Source organism: Ursus arctos, unplaced genomic scaffold, assembly GCF_023065955.2.
Source record: "Ursus arctos isolate Adak ecotype North America unplaced genomic scaffold, UrsArc2.0 scaffold_5, whole genome shotgun sequence".
In the NCBI taxonomy this organism is placed as follows: Eukaryota; Metazoa; Chordata; class Mammalia; order Carnivora; family Ursidae; genus Ursus; species Ursus arctos.
In genome coordinates, this window is record NW_026623067.1 from 86,022,541 (window position 1) to 86,040,302 (window position 17,762).

Genomic DNA, 17,762 nt, shown 5'->3' on the forward strand with positions numbered 1-17,762 from the left:
GGCCAGCAGGAGAGAAGCTGGTGAGCTCAAGCCACAGCATTAATGAAGCCCCTTCTAGGAAGACCAACCACCATGATTTTCCTGGAACGAAGGCATTTGGAGGTAACATGAAACTTTCAATGATGTAATTGGGGCGATTGGTTCTCTTACAGGGATCCCAGGGGAAAGAGTCCTACACCACAAGATGGGGAGGCAGAGGTGCCAGGAAACCTTTGGAAAAGAAGTAATGCCATAACTGGGCAGCAGGGGTTCTAAAGGAGTAGCGGGCACCAGCATCCCAAAAGGCTTGTTGAGACAGAGTGCTGGACACCACCCCAGAATTTCTGACTTCGTGGTGTGGGGTGGAAGCCAAGAATTTGCATATTTTTTTTTTAAAGAGAATGTGCATGTGAGTGGGGGTGGGGAGTGGCAGTGGAAGGGCAGAGGGAGAGGGAGAGAGAGGATCTTAAGCAGGTTCCATGACCAGTGCAGATGACGATGCAGGGCTTGATCTCAAGACCCTGAGATCATGACCTGAGCCAAAACCAAAAGTCAGGCACTTACCCAACGGAGCCACCCAGGCGCCCAGAGAATTTGCATTTCTAACAGGCGATGCTGGTATTCTGGAATCACACTTTGATAGACACTGCTTTCCAGCTGACAAAACTCTTCTCTAGGCTCCTCATGATGACTTTGTGGGGAACTCTGGGACTGTTGGGAAAGTCTTATGGTAACTGATGGCCTGCACACCTGTACCATCTCAGGCCAGGGAAGAAATAAAAATAGGTGTCAGACCACATACTGCCTTGGAGTCCAGTTGCTAGAGATTTATGTACTTCCTTGCAAGACCAACCCTGAGGCTCCAATACCAGATATAGCCTTACATCCCCAGAGAAACTTTATATACAGTGACTGCTGTCCTCAAGTCCCAGCATGCATGAAGGCAGTCTCATAACTAGACAGAATCCTCAAAGTCCTGCCTTTTCCCATCCTGTGCTATGCATTGCTTACCCTGTGATACTGAGCAAATGCTTTCTATTTCCCAGGAGTGCTCTTCTAGAAGCTGCCCTGTTTTGGTGTTTACAGAGATTCCTGGCTATAGGAGAGGAGCTACTTATTTGTAATTAACAATTTCCCAAAAACAGCCCTAAGTCTTTTAACAGTTTGTGGATTAAGCCAGAGGTTGCTTGCATTTTTATGCCTAACTATTGAGGATGCCAGTTGGATATAGGCTACTAACTTTTACAAAAGAGATTAGAGACAAAAAGCTTATTTGTATGTATTCCTTATAGTTTAAAAAGTACTTGCACAGGTAATGTCTAGTTAATCCTTATAAAATTCCTCTGGGTATCTTCCACATTTTATAGATGAAGAGAATAAAGTGACATACCCTAGGGTTGTCAGCTAAGAAGGAATGGTGTTGACACCTCTTCTCTTCTACCCATTGTCTATTTCTGCCGATCATAAAGGCAGGAAGTCAAACCAGTTGCATCTTCCACATGGACATCATGCAACATACATGCTTTCAGATGAACGTCAAGCCTGTGAAATACTCAGATACTAGCCAGCCCTTCAAACTCATTATCTCCATAGGAAAGGCCCCCTCCTTTCCTGTAGGTCTTCGACCACTTTGTATCATCAATTGCACATGTACCTGCCTATGTTCTCCAATTCCATGGTCAGACCTAGCAGATTGAGGTCATGCATTCCTTCGCTTCTCGCCCAGCCCTGAAAACGATGGTGTGTACGTAGCTGGAGCTCAGTGAGCACGTGCTGAATGTTTGCGGACTAGGACCCAAGAGCTCGGCCTTTGTGCAGTTCTACAAACACAAGACAGAGTGAGATGGCTTTTAGTTTCCTACTGCTGCTGTCACATGTGGCCACAAACAAAGAACACCACCAATGTCTTATCTTATAGTTCTGGAAATCAGGAGTTTGAAATGGATTTCATGAGGCTAAACCCAAGGTGTTGACAGGATTGTCTTCCTTCTGGAGGCACGAGGAAGAATCCCTTTCCTTGCTATTTGCAGCTTCTGGAGCCGGCCTGCCTTCCTTGCCTCATGGCATTCCTTCCATCTCCAAAGCCAGAAAGGGGAGGGCTGAGTCCTCACATGGCATCGCTCTGGCCTTCTCGGAGGCTGTCCCCTTCCACTTTTAATGACCCTTGTGATTACATTGGGTCCCACTGGATAACCCATTATGAAATCAGATGAATAACAATCTTAATTCCACTTGCAACCTTAATTCCCCTTTGCCATCTAACAGAACAAAATCACAGGTTTCAGGGATTAGGACGTAGACATCTTGAGAGGGGAAGTGGAGCTTATTCTGCCTGGCATGCCGAGGGAGCCAGAGAGTAAAAGGTGTCCAGAAATTGGTAAAATTCACACAAACATAACTCACTGACAGCACCTGCTACCACTGCCTCCTGTCTGAGCATCTCTTTATAAGGCACTGTCTCTGTGCTGAGGGGCCGACGTCCATGTCACGCATACATTTAATCCTTATATCCATCTTGTGATATTGGTATGAGCCCCACTTTTAGATTAGGAAATGGAAGCAAAGAGAAATTATGTAACTCACTTCTGATCCATAGAAGCGCTCAGTACGAGCCTCTTCACACCACGCCACACCCAGCCTCCTGGGCTCCTCGTGGGCTCCACACTGCGGGCCACACACAGCTCTGCATTTTCACAGGCCCCCCTTCTGTCACTTGCAGCCCAGATCCTGCTTAACTCTACGGGAGGTAGGGTAAAAGGAGACCTGGCAAAACCCTCCAGCAGGTAACTCTTAAGGGATTTGTTTTCCCTCTTATTCTTGTTGTTCAAGGAGACAGATGATAATTAAAATGTCAGAGCCCTTCATGCTTCCCTGATCAAGATAACTACTTTACCACAGGTGATAGAAAGAAAAGGAGGAAAATGTCTGCTGTGGGGAGCGGAGGTGACGATTCTGAGAAGGGGGCAAAACTGGGGAAACTGATCGCCCTGAGCAGCTCCAGCTGAGCCACGGTGAGTGCTCCGGCATGAGGTCTGCAGGGGGCTCCCCTCTCTAGCCCACCTCCCAAAGTCCCATCTCTGCCAGCTTGAAGAAAGCCAATCCCCAGCTGGTCCATCCCATGGCTTGCTAATTCTCTCCAATCTCTCCAATTCAGTTAATTCCCAGTTTCAGTAACAGAAGCAGCAGCTGTCAAGATTAGCAGCTGTGTTCTTTGTCTCTCGCTCTACCTCTCCGCCTTCTCTCTCCAAGTTAAGTGAGTAGATCACATACAACCTTCTAGGGGGGGAAAGGGAATAAAGGTTCTGGATAACATGAGAGAAGAAAGGAGAAATGAACTGGCAGGAGCTTCAAAGTGGCTGGTCAGCTGGAGACAATAGAGAGAATTCTTCCCCAACCTCCAAGTCCCAGTTGCACGTGGAAGAGTCTCCGCAGTGCCCCCGTGCTCTTCAGAAGAGCCAGTGCTCAAACATACCGTGACAAGGAAGCAGCCCTAGACATTCAGTCTGTGGCAGACCAATGCATGGTTGACTGCGCCCGACCTGTGAGCAAGCTCACAACACGTGTGACTCACCCCACAGGGCAACAATGCCTGGACTGGTCTATACATTGCTCAACGACCATAGGCATGGATGTCAGGCCAATGTCAAGTGGCTATAAAGATTTCTACACACTCTCAGTTTCTGTATTTTTCTCATTGACTAAGCCACACTGTCCTAGTAGCCTCATTGAGAAAGTGGGGTCTGCACAAAGACTTAAGGCACATGGAGGAAATTTTAGGAAGAGGAAACAGCCAGAACAGAGGTGGGAGATAAGATGGCTAGAGTTCAAAGAACGAGGGGAGAATTTAAAAAGATGAGGTCTGTAAGTAAGGGAGGTAGGAGGTCATGTTGGGTCCCGTAGGTTGTTGAAGGATTTTGAATTATTTTTTTTTATTCTGAGTGAAATGGTCTGTATTGTAGGATTTTGAGCAAAGGAGTGGCATGATCTAGCTTCAGTGTCAGGGGGCAAAGCCAACGGCGGGGAGGCCAGTTAGCTGCTGCAATAAATCAAGCAAGCAGTCACGAAGGCTCGGACCTGGGTGTGAATGCGGGAAGACTGACAAGAAGTACAAAGTGAGACATATTTTGAAGATAGAGGATGGATAGGGTACCAGAGAATGACAGGAGCCAGGGATGGTGTCATTGTTTTTGGCCTGAACACCAGGAAGGGTGGAGTTGCCTTCACTGAGCTGCAGAGGGCATACCTGAAGTGGATTTGGTGGGAGAGAATCAACAGGGTAATTTTCAACATGTTAAGATTGAAATATCCAATAGACCTCCACAGGGATGAGGAAGCTGAATGGCAGTTGGATAGACAAGTCTGGGGATATACATGGTGGGATGTGGGGGAGGAAATAGAAGCGAGGGAGTTACCAGTATATCAAGCCATGGGGTTCAGTGAGATCACCAAGGGAGTAAATTTAGAGAAGAAGATACTCCAAAATTAAGAGATGAGGAGGAAGAGGAGGAATGGGTGAAGGACGGGTAGGATGGACACTGAGAGGGTATGGAGACCTGAAAGCTGGGGGAAAGTGTGTGAAGCAAGGACTCAGGCAAATTTCTCAGCTGCACTTTCCACATCTGCTAAATGGGAATATTAATGCCTCAGATGACATCATTGTGAGGATTACGTGTTAAGCCATTTAATAAATAGGTACTAAGGTACTAAATAGTTGTAGTTGTTGTGCTAGGTACTTGCTTTGAGTAACATAATTCCCTACCTCAAATAGCAGGTTACATATGTATGAGACACCTGGCGCAATGCCTGACCCCAAAAGGTGCTCAGTAGATAATGTTACTTCTCTGCTCAGAATAGTAATTGCCTATGTGTGGCCTATGTGGATTCACACTCTCCTCTGCTTCCTGAGACCAATTAAAATTACTTAGTGCTAATTAGTCAGTATGGATAAGCAAGGGAATCTTTCCTTTCTCTACCACTCCAACCATTTCAGTCTAAAGTTCTGATACTCCATCGGATACGTGGATTTCTTTTGTGGTTAGGGAACAAGAAGAGTCCACTTTGAGAATTAGTAACTAGTCTTTACCTGGGCTGACCCAAGAGCCTTTGGGGCCTGAGGTCACCCCAGGGAGGCCGGCCACCCAATCCCACCACGTACACAACTCAGCCTGATGCCTTGCCTCCCAAACCCAGATGCAGGTGAAATAAAGCAAAGAGAGTAGGAGAACAAAGGGAAGAAGAAAGGGGGAGTAAACAGAAGGGGGAATGAACCATGAGAGACTATGGACTCTGGGAAACAAACCGAGGGCTTCAGAGGGGAGGGGGGTGGGGGAATGGGATAGGCTGGTGATGGGTAGTAAGGAGGGCACGTATTGCATGGTGCACTGGGTGTTATACGCAAGTAATGAATCATGGAACTTTACATCAAAAACTAGCGATGTACTGTATGGTGACTAACGTAATATAATAAAATAATAATAATAATAATAATAATAATAATAAACAAAACAAAAAAACAAAAAGGAAAAGCAATCAAGGAAGGATGTGGCCTGGAGGGCACCATTTTACCCAAGGCCCATGGAGAGGCTATGGAGTGTCCATTGTGTATATGTTCCCAGAAAGTGCACATGGGCTTATGTATGTAAGTGAGACTCCTTTATTTTCCCCCCCGAGCCAAGCAGCCACCTCCTTCAGTTGTCCACTTGGATTCAGGCAGCCTGCAGCCCCGAATGGCGCCTTCTCCTCCCTTCCCTGCCCTCTCTCCAGCCCTCTGTCTTCAGGACGGATCTTTCACTTGGACCCCACTCCCTCAGGCTATGTAACCAAGGCAGCCCAAAGCCCCCAGAGCCTAGGCAGGCACCCCTGAGGAAGCAGCCACAGTGGGGCAGCTCCCCCAGCTGTGTTCTCTCTCCCTTGACGTTGTCCTGCCCACCTGGGCTGCTGCTGAGGGCAGCCCCTTGGGTCCTGCTGTTGTCAGTATGACTATGGGTGACATTGCACACACGCTCCAGCTTCTCTCACGTCGTCTTTGTTTTGATCTACAGAAGTCTGCTGAGTTTCTTTTGGGCCTTGTCATGTTAACAAAAACAAATGTAATAATATGCACTTGAAAAGGCTCGCATGTCTTGATATTTTAATAAGCTTTTGATTCTACAGGGACCGCTGAGGCTTTTAAAAGTTTAAAGTTAATAAAGAGAGTAAAAGAAAAAAAATATGAATTGTTTTTAATTATTATTATACAGGATTAACCAAGCCAGTTGTGTATAATTAGACAGTAGCTACCTTGCATTGTAGAGGCAGTAAATAGGCCCACAGGGGGGCTGCCAGAAGGCTGAGGTGTTTACAAGACACTGGAGATGTTTTCACCAAGCACATAATCCCTGTTGCAGTTACTATTGCTTTTATAATGGATGTGTTCATTACGACCAGAGACTAATATGTGTATCTATCATCTTTCTAGCACAGATGACTCTGAAGTGGGGGATGACAGTGGAGAGTGTACAATATAATTTGGTGGTGAAATTATTAAGAGAGCCCATTAGCATGCAGCTTTTTTTGTGGTTTTATTTTTGTTACCATTGCTGAGAGGAATTTTAAGAAGTTAAATAAACAATTGCCAAAGGAGTGATGATTAAGATATTGCTAAGAAAGTTGTGGGTTTTTGTTTTTTTTTTTTTTTAATACCTCCAGCAGTGAAAGCAATGGGCCAGGAGTGCTAGGCCTTTGTTATGAACCAATCTATGACTTTAGGGAATTCATTCGTTAATTTACCATTTATTGAATGCTGCCATACGCCAGGCATTGTCTTAAGTGCTGGAGGGAAATAATGAGCAAGAAACACTGGATCCTTCTACCTAGGTGTTCTCAAACAGGGATGTCCCTCAGAGTTGCCGGGAAAGTTGCAAAACACACTCACTGCGACCCCAGCCCAGACCTAATAGAGCTGGTAGCATCTCCAGGATAGGAACTGGCTGATGCATTTTGAGAAAGTGTTTCAGTAATTCTGAAGGTTTCTGATTGGAGTGGGAGAGAATATAATTAAACAATAAAATATGATGAGTGCTATGAAAGAAGTGTTTGCTCTCAGCTGCCAGTCCTATATTTTTATAGTGGCAATAATAATACTTGTCCTATATACCTATCTTAGGTCAGGTCCCTGAGGGGCAGACTCCAAGAAGGAGCGTGTAGGAAATTTATTGAAGAGTGCTCTCAGGAGAAGCCATCATCGGGAGTGAAATGCACCAGTCCTTGGCTCCTCCCTGGCATAGATGTGACTTGGAGCAAGGCAGTTCACTCCAGCTCTGAGCCGATTCCTGGAGCGAGTCTGGGGCCAGCGGTCAGCTACCACTTCTGGCCGTACTCCCATAAGACCCTCAGTCCTGAAGGGGCATCTGGGGGACACGCCATAGCGCCCCCTCCAGTATCCTACAGAAGTAGATGTTGCAATGGAGATGGGAAATTACTTCAGAAGATAAGAAGTTACTCATTTCCTATTATTAACCCATAAATATACTTGCTTTTGATACCGGCTTTTGAATTTTGTGCTTTTCAACGTGAGAAGTATCTGGCTGTGGCGTATGTCACCCCATGACCCCCCACCGTTGGTGAGGCTGAGCCGGCCGGCTGGGCTAGCACCCTGTTCCTCCCCCAAAGCTTCGCGTATCCTTCTGCAAAAGCTCCCAAACCTGCCCACTTGGGCTAAAAAGGTACATTTCCAGGGAGAAACTAACTAATCGACTAACAGTTGATAAGAGACATAAACAGGGCTGAGCTCTCTTGCTATCCACTTTAAACCAGCTGGCAGGTACTCCTTGGAGTCATGCTGCAACTACTTTAAAAGTGGTAGTTCTTTTATTTACATCTGTTGAAAATTTTTCCTACTCAAGGATGAGTTGCTGGAGTTGTTTCATGCATTCAAACAAAGAGCTTACACCCAGTGCTTCTCCATTCCAGCATCTAGAAACACCGGGGCTAATTAAAATGACCTTTACGATCTCTCCAGCTCGAACAGTCTCTGAGCCCTTAAGTATTTATCTGGGGCTGGGAGAACCATATTTCCTCCCAGACAAGAGGAGGCAATGTAAGGAGACCTCCACACAGAAGCCTGTTGTGCTAAAGTGGAAGGATTGTAAAACTCCTCTCACGTAACAACAAGGCTGCAAGGAGATTTTTTTTTTTTCCATGCAGCTTCTCCAGTGCCATCTCTTCTGTGTCCACACTGGAGTTGGGAGGTCAATAAGTAGTTGTACACGACGAGGGCTGCAAATAGGAAGATAATACCAACAAGAAGAAAACAAGTGATTGAAATTGGGTACAAAGTCGAAGCCTCCTCCATTGTCTTGGCTGGACATATATTACACTTAATCCTCAAATCATGTTTACCCATGCTATGGATGCAGGTAAGCAATCAGGATGAGAAGTATCAATTTTTAAAACAATTTAACATTTATTTAAAAAGCCATCTCTCATCAAGCTGTTCCATCTTTCAGCATGGTCAAGAATATTTTAAACAACAAAACAGGCCTCATGCAGCTTCACTGGAGCCTAGAACTCCCTGTTCTGGGAATTGAAAACTGCAAAGCAGTTCGCCAGGGGGAGAGCAAGCTGAAACACAGATGATAGAGCTCAATGGGTACTTAGAACTCGAGAAGGCGGATGGTCAGCCTAGATGGCAAGATGGAGAAGTGTTTTCAATCTGTTCACTTGGGTTTTAGGACTTTTAGCAGTAGCCACAGGTCACTGGATATCCAAACAGATATTTGTCTAAATACATGTTTGTGAAACATTCACATCATTTTCTTGCCTCTGGAAGGGAATAGGAGATGAAGCCATTGGGACAACCTGCCAGGCCTTGGACCAAGCTACTCTGGGGACCCGAAAAGGAACTTAGGAGATGAGGCAGTTACCAGGATTTGGAAACTGGGAAAAATGAAAAATGACAAAATGGTTTAAGAAAAGATAAAAGAATTACTTTGGAGCAGAGCTGGCCAGGAGGAATGTTAATGGTCTGCTTTTATTATGGCGTACAGAAAGAGAAATACGGAGAAGCCGCAAAGAGCACTCATCCCTGTGGAATAACTGTGGGGTGTAAGAGAAGGAATTTAAAAAGAAAAATTTGAGACAGGCATTAGGGAAGAGACAGAGCTTCCATATTCTGAGGCGAAGGTGAGCACACTCAAGGCATTTAAAATTGAGGTTGAATTAAACTCTTGGAAATATTTTCTATTGTCGGCAACAATTCTGTGCTGGCCCATTGGGATGGAGTACATCATCTAACAAGACGTTTTCATTTCTAATTTCTTTAACTCTATGGAAAATCCTTCCTGAATTCTCTACAACTCTCTGTGGTGTTTACTAAGTGAAATAACTCAGTGCCCTCCACAGCCTTCACTAGCGTACTATCCACTTGTTCCGCCAAATCAATAATAAACACATTAAATAACATTGGTCCCCAAACGGACCCCAAATGCACCACATTATTAACCTCCCTCCACTCCAGGAGACCAACTGACACTGTTTCCTGCTGTTTAGCTGGTTTTGTAAAAATCTCCAGACTTTGATTGCTCCTGCCCAGCTTAAAGAAGAGTTGAACTCCACTCCCATTCTTTCCTGACTAGGGCTGACTTATTATCAGGCTGGGGGCCTGGACTCCTCGCTGTGGGGGTTGGGAATAACACCAGTCCATTTGATGGGAGGCCCAAGAGATTGAGCAAGGAAGGAAAAGAAAATAGAAAAAAGTTTATTGTTCTTGCTGAAAATTCAGTTGCACCACCATTTTTCAATCCCATTGAGAAATGTCAATGTTCTTTCCCACCGTCTGGCAGTGGCAGATTTGACCAGGTGTCTCCACACAGAGTGGGTTCTCACAGTTGGGCTGCGTGTGTGTCATAAAGCTAAATAAGGAGTCAGTTCAGTCCGCCACCCCCCTTTGCTTCTGCCGGCCAGACACACTTCCCCATATGACAGTCTTATAAATAGCTGCTAAGCAGCTGGTCCTCCTCTCACCTCCTGACTCCATCAGACTCCCCCACCAGAAGCCCCTGACAGTCATGCAGCTGGGAGCGCTCCCTTTTCCTTCTTCTCCCCTTTGCACCCCCCACCTCTGACATGTGGCCACTACTTCAGCTCTGCCCACTATAACCACTCAGAGATTGACTTGTGTGGGAGAAGGGCTCAAGGAGGTGGGGGCTGGATTTGACCACAGAGGCAAGCTGTCACCCAGCTAAACGAGGGGACAGAAGTTTGGGAGACACTGCAGTGAGACACCAGACAGCCCAACTCGGCTATGCCTCTTTATAGGTACATATTTGAGAACAGTTTGGGGGCAAATAAATATATAGTCAAATGCACTGTTATTAAATTTTACAAAGCCCCAAGAATGTGTCCTGAGTTCAAATGAAGGTAGGATTTAGGATAAGGAAAATATGGGAAAGAGTTAAAGATTTGGAAGCCAAAGCGTAATGAGGAGATGATAAAATAGAAGTGTTTTCTTCCTAAATATTGAGGGCTTTTACAAAAATTCAGGCTCTACTTTACATGGTATCAGAGCTTCAGGGGTGGCCAAAGAGAGTATTAAGTCATTTTACAGGAATCAATTGAGTGCCACTATGTGTCAGGCAGGGGATGTGAAGAGATCTCCCCCGGCCTTGATCAGCTCCTGGGCTGGTGAGACAGCCAGACAAGTGAGGGCCAGTAGATGTAGAAGGTGGAGCGGCCAATTTTGCTTTGGGGAGAGAGAGTCATGGAGGTCTCTAGAGAGGAGAGGAGTTTAGGCTATATGGACAGCAGGAGGTCGGGCAGAAGAGGATGTGCGGTTCTGGCAGGTCTAGGAAACAGTGAACAAAGTATGAGGTATCACAGATCTTGATTGCCACCTGAAGAATCCTTCCATTTTTTGTTTACCTCATGTAGGCTGACCTGAATGTTTAAATCTCTTATAGTTTAAATCTCCTATGAAGGACTCATCCTTGAACCATGACCCCATCAAGGTTACTTCCCAAATACCTACACACTTCACTGTAAATGCGTAGACATGCCTGCCACTGAGGGACCCTTCACAAAGTGGACAAAAGTTCTAGCATGCTAATGTTGGAACAGGACGCCCTCCTGTGTTAACACACAGCTAAAGACTGTCTGGTTCTTTCATGGGCAAGGTGAAGACCCAAGGGTAGGTAGGACAGAGATCACTATGAAGGGGGAGGGCAGACAAATCCCGAAGCACCGGTGGGGCCCAGGCAGAGGGGCAGATAGACAGGGCTGGGCAGAGGCTGGCAATGCTTTCTTCAGATGTCAGCCACGTTGCCACATTCTCAGGGAAGCCTTTTTCAGCCCTTCGTTATATATTCTCATCACACCATATATCCTTTCTTCACATCCCCACTGTCCTTGTACAATTGTTTATGGATGTGTGTTCCTTTCTAGAGTGTAGTCAGCAGAATGGGTTTCTTCTCCACTGAATTTCCTCCTTCTAGCACCTGCCTTGCACACACTAGACACAGGGAAATAACTGTTTCTTAAAGGGTTATGAGAGCTGGTGTTTATTGTGACGCTGAGCCTATGATAACCACTTGTAAAATAAATTATATTGACTGATCTCATCTTACAGGTAAGTAAATGGAGAATCAAAGGATGAAGTAACTTGCCAATGAGTAGCAGAGCTGGGATTTGAACTCTGGTAGTCTGACTCTGGAGTCCATGCATTACCACCTTGCATGGACTGGGAGTGGCCACAGGGTGAGCCTGGTGGCAGAAGAGGAAAGCAGAGTGGCCCAGAGAGAGGGAAGCAGAAAAAGTGGTGGATAAGGTGGTGGCAGGAGGGGGGGTGGGGGGTAAATGGAAATCCTCTCTTCCATTTAAGCTTAAGGGGCCTAGATTTCTGGCTTCACCACTAGCCTGCCTCCATCTCAGCTGTTGAGAGAGATTTTAGCCAGTGAACGAGGCTGGTTTTGTCCTTAACAGATGTTGCCCACCCGCTGGACTGGTCTCCCCAGCCGCACATTGCCGAGTTCAGGCTGCTGAATGTTTCCACAGGTGCCGCCACAGCAGCAGGTCCCTCCAGCTCTCCACAAAGCCTTCCCTGCTGTCACCCATGACCTACGTTCTGTTCTTGGGAGCTTCCCCACAACAGGTGAGGGGCCAGGTGGCTGGGAGTTCAAGGATCGCAGAGTTCCTAGGAAATACAGAAGGCGAAACTCACAAAAGATTGTCACCACGTGGTTAAATCTGCAGTGCCCCATGACCTCTCAGGGCCTGGGATTTAGATGGTCCCTGTAAGTCTGGTACTTTTTCTATGTCAAAGTCATTTCATTACCTGTAAGACTTAATTTGATATCAAGTGAACAATATTTTATAATGTCCCGAAAGTCAAGCTGGCTTCATCAGAGTAGTTTTTTTTTACAATGAATGGAACCTTACCTGAGCTAAGTGCTCTATATTTATTGTCTTATTTCATGCTCACAATAACCCAATGAGTAGGTGTTAGTATTTCAAATTTACAGTTGAAGAAACCACGGCTCAGAGGGATGACAGGATTTTTAGTGTCACCAGGGAGTGAATGGTGGTGCTGGGATCAGAACTCAGATCTTTCTAAATGTAGAGTTCAAGATCTTAGCAATCAGGTCATTCTGGGTTAATAGTTCATTATGGCTGCCGGGACACTACATGTACAATTCTTCTTCCATTTTGGGCTCTTAAAAATAAGATTTTTTGAATAGTCAGATCCATTACCTATAATATTATAAGGAGTTAATGTGAGGATTTCTTTCTTAATCAACAATGACTTTTTTTTTTTTTAAGATACAGGGAACCAGACTAAAAGTCCCATCTTAGTCTGCAGTCCAAAATCTAGGAGACCTAACCTTTATCTTTTTGGAGAAAAATGCCAGGGGAAGAAAAAGGGGGCAATATTCTTTGAATGGTTTCATTTGGGGATTTTTTTTTTTTTTGGTGCTCAACTGAACAGCTTTTGTCTAAAAATTAAATGTGACAAGAAATTAATCCACATTGTGATCTAATTATTTTTAGAATTATAAGAAAAATGTAAGGTGTCTCAAGTATTTAATTTTGAAAAGTGTCTGTGGAAATTAACTTTCATTACCTTTCATAAAGATTTTTGGTTTTCTTGCCATCCTTAAATGGCATTTTCAATAGTCACTAATGTTCCCATTGCTGTTATTTAAGATCACTAGCATATAAGGTAGGGTTTCTCTGACTTTAAAGAACATGTGACACATGATGGTCTAGGCTTGTCCAAAGTGTAATTTATTAAATGCATGAATCCGAATGTAGAGGAGGATCAGGCACCCAGCCAGTTTCCTGACTTCCTTCACGTCTCTGAAGAATCAACTGTTAAGTATGAAGGAATACCAAGCACAGGGAGCTTCCTTAAGGGATGTTAAAAGTAATAGCAACCTGACCTTTGAAAATTAGGCTAAATTGGACCCAACATAATGCAAACGTGGAAGAGAATTACTTAAGTGGATTAAAAATATTTGAACTGGGAAAAAAGAATTCACAATTGTGGCATCTTTATAACAAATGTTTTAGAATTGCTGAGACCCGCCCATCTTTCCCAAAATATGTCACCCAGTTGCAGCCTCCAGTGACCTAAATTTGAGTATTAAAAAGTGGTCTTTGGGGAAAAGGCATTGAATCCAGAAGACATCAATCAAACTCAAGAATTTAATCTGGGAAGGAACCTGTTTATGTTGTCTACTCTTACACCATTTAGGTGAGAACAAATGAGAACAAATCACAGGTTAACTGCCAGTTTCTTACCAGAAGTAGCAGAAATTCTATTGTGAGGGGAGAGAGAGGATAAAGTAATGGGAAAGGGAGAAAACCTATGGCCTTCACAGAGAGGGAGCCACAGTGAGTACTGAGTGGAAAGTAAGAAACTCCCAGAGCTGCGAGAAGGAAAGGAGCTCCAGACATGGGGAAAGCCAGGAGATGCTAAATTTTATTTACTTAACAATTCTGTGGGCCCCTCTGCCATTTGAGATCCAAAGTTCAGTGCTAGCACATGGTTGGCTATCTGCATTCTTAAATACCTATTCTCCTGAATAATACTTTTTTTTTTTTAAAGATTTTATTTATTTATTCGACAGAGATAGAGACAGCCAGAGAGAGAGGGAACACAAGCAGGGGGAGTGGGAGAGGAAGAAGCAGGCTCACAGCAGAAGAGCCGGATGTGGGGCTCGATCCCATAACCCTGGGATCACGCCCTGAGCCGAAGGCAGACGCTTAACCGCTGTGCCACCCAGGCGCCCCCTGAATAATACCTTTAAGCCTCAGGGAAGCATTTGATCACATCTCGTGTTAGGTCCTCAAAACAAATGGTGCCACATCCGAATGCCAGGAAGGTCTATGTTCAGGTGGGAGATGGAAGGCATGGATTCTGCCTCAGAACGCAAGGAGGATTTCAACAGCAGAAGCACTTAGGTAAGAGAAATGACAAACTAACTTGTCAAATTTGTCCTCTCACACAGCTTGAATGCAATGGATTCTTACCTAACCTACTTAAAGGCGCCATTTCCCAGTGGTACCAAGTGTCCATTTGCTTGCCTCTCTTCTTACTCCAACTGGGGATTCCAAAGATACTTACACACTAACATGGCATTCACAACAGTTACACATGGCTTCTGATGTGTATCACTCTGAAATTTGTATATAGGCATGGGTCTATATGTAACATGAATGAAGCATGATACTGATGCTTTACATTGGCAGCTAGGTGGGAATTTAATAGTAGAGCTACAAATCGTTTTTTTAAAATAAAAATACATGATAAGATTTAAGTTTAAAAATTAAAATAAAAATCTAGCCTTTAAATGCTTATTTTATAATTATTAAAATTATAAATCATTATAATTTGTATTGTGTTTTTAATAGGTTATTTTGAATATCTTAAAAGAACAATGTTTTTATTGTAAAAAAAAAAATCACATAAAATTTACCATCTTAGGGGGGCCTGGTGGCTCAGTCCATTAAGTGTCTGCCTTCAGCTCAGGTCCTGATCCCAGGGTCCTAGGATGGAGCCCTGCCTAGCCCTGGGGCTCCCTGCTCAGCAGGGAGTCTGCTTCTCCCTCTCCCTCTCCCCCTCCCCCACTACTCATGCTCTCTCACTCTCAAATAAATAAATGAATAAAATCTTCAAAAAAATTTTCCATCTTGGTCATTTTTAAATGTATGGTAGTGTTATTACATGCATCTTGTCGAACAACAGATCTCTAGAACGTCTTCATCTTGCAAAGCTGAATCTCTATACCCTTTCAAAAACAACTCCCTTTTTTCTCCTCTTTCCAAATCCTGCCAACCACCATATTACCTTCTGTTAAAAGAAAAATTATTTTAAAAAATTATTTAAATTATTTAAAAAAAATTTTAACTTTTTTTAAGTTTTACTTTCATTTGCATTTTTATGAAAATAAATTCAAATTTTTAATGTAAGCTAATATAATTATATCTTAATATTTTAAGATATTTAGACATTACTCTTAGCAGAACACAAATTATATGAAAATGTTAACTGTAACATCTTAATTAGTGGTTTTGTTAAAATGAAGGAAAAAATTTTATGGAATAAATGTATGATAGTTTATGAATTATGTACATCTTTATTTTATTCATTCAAACATCTTTTTTTTTTTTTAAAGATTTTATTTATTTATTTGACAGAGATAGAGACAGCCAGCGAGAGAGGGAACACAAGCAGGGGGGAGTGGGAGAGGAAGAAGCAGGCTCACAGCGGAGGAGCCTGACGTGGGGCTCAATCCCATAACGCCGGGATCACGCCCTGAGCCGAAGGCAGACGCTTAACCACTGTGCCACCCAGGCACCCCTATTCATGCAAACATCTTTAGCTCATCAACAGAACACCCAGACATATGCAATAACAATTAATTCAGTCATTTTTGACATTTCACCCACTTTAAATCATATAAAGCCTATAATTTTACTTATATTTTTCAATTTTGTCTCTACAAAATATATTTGTCAGGGAAATAGAACATATTTTAACAGCTTATTAGCTTTAAATATTTAGGTGTATGGTATGTGGTCTTTTATTTGTACTCTTGTCCTGGTCCCCAAAATATGAGCTGCCTGATTGCAATTACATGCCTAATTATCTGTCTTCACCAGGCTACCACAAATTTTGAAGAAGCAATTATTTGTTTTGTTTATCATTGTATTTCCAGTGTTTGGTATAAACCTGGTGTATAATTGATCCTCCTTGAAATGAGCTGCATTTCATTGAAGTCACCTTCATTGATGACAACTCATTGAGCTATTGAGTGTGGGCCAGTGCATTAAAAATTCATGTAAGTGCGCAGTAAGGGCTACAGACAGCAAGCTTTACTGAATCCCAAACCATTTATAATGTGGGGATAATAATAGTACCTCCCTCATAGGGTTGTTGTGAAGATTTGAAAACATAATTCATGGAAAGCACTTAGCACAGGGTTGGCACAGAGTACCCATCTGATAAATGGTGGAGGGTGGCAGTAATACAGGTTGTAGTCACTACAATGTTATTAGTAGTGGGGGCAGTAGTAATGGCAGTGATGGGAGCTGATATGGAAGTTTAGTGTTGAACAGTGTCTACGGGCTCAGATGGTCAGAAAAGGCATCATGAAGGAAAACAGAGGTACACAAGAGTTGAGGGTACTTGAAAGAATGTTATTTTTGAAAAGATACATCAAGGAGTCAAGGAGACTAAGGGGGCTTAAAAAAAAAAAAAGTGAAGAAAGATAAAGTGGAGGAACCCATAGGTCCACAGAGTGGTTGGAAAAAGAACAGGGTGGCAGTGCTGTGTGATATCATTCCCAATGGAACTGGCATGCAGGGAAAGAAGGCGGAGGAGTTACAGTCAAGGCATAGCAGCAGGAAGAAGAGAGCACTGACTCAGCCTTCCTGCCAGCCTTGAGGCATACTAGATGGGAGAGAATTAATAGCCAGGTCTTGAAAGAGATAGGGGATGCAAAATCCTTGGGGAAGATCCAATTGTCAATTAAGGGAGAGAGTTAAAGAGAGCACTCTGAGAAAAGATCATATATGTGTGGGGTTTTTTTGGAATATGGCAATCCTAGACAGCAAGGTAAAAGTGTTGATGCCGGGTGAGCAGTGGAGAACCGGGGCAGGAGCAAGGAAGAAAACCGTGACGGAGCACTTGAGCAGGAAGTGAAGATCGGACTTTGTTGAGAATCTGTTCAGCATGAGGCTTATGCTTGCTGCCCTGACTGATGAAAACAGGGAGGAGAGGTATTGTGAATTTCTTTTTACCAGTTTCCTTGGAAAGGAATAATATATCATTGCAGCCCTGTCACCAAATGTGTCTGAACTTAGATAAATGATTCAACTTTCTCTGACCATCTCTTCATTTAAAATATAAACTCAGTAATACTTGTCTTGTGTATCAATGAAAATTTAAATATATATTGTCTATATGTTTAAATATATATATAACATAAAATTTTAAATATAATAAAATTTTAATATATATTTAAATATACATATTCTATACATATATATATAAATTTGAAGGCTTGGAAATTTTTAAAATGCTTCGAAAATATAAGGTATGATTATAATACTCCTATATCAAGTCAGACCATGTTCTCAGTTCAGATATTCGAAATATACTAGTGTTGTAAATATGTGGAGACCCGTGGGACACCAGCTTTAACTACTTGCTAGATTTTTGTGAGACACAAATGATTTGGAACATTGGTCCTAACAATAACCTCAACCATCAGCATGTTGCAAGTCAAGCTGGATGAAGAGGTACA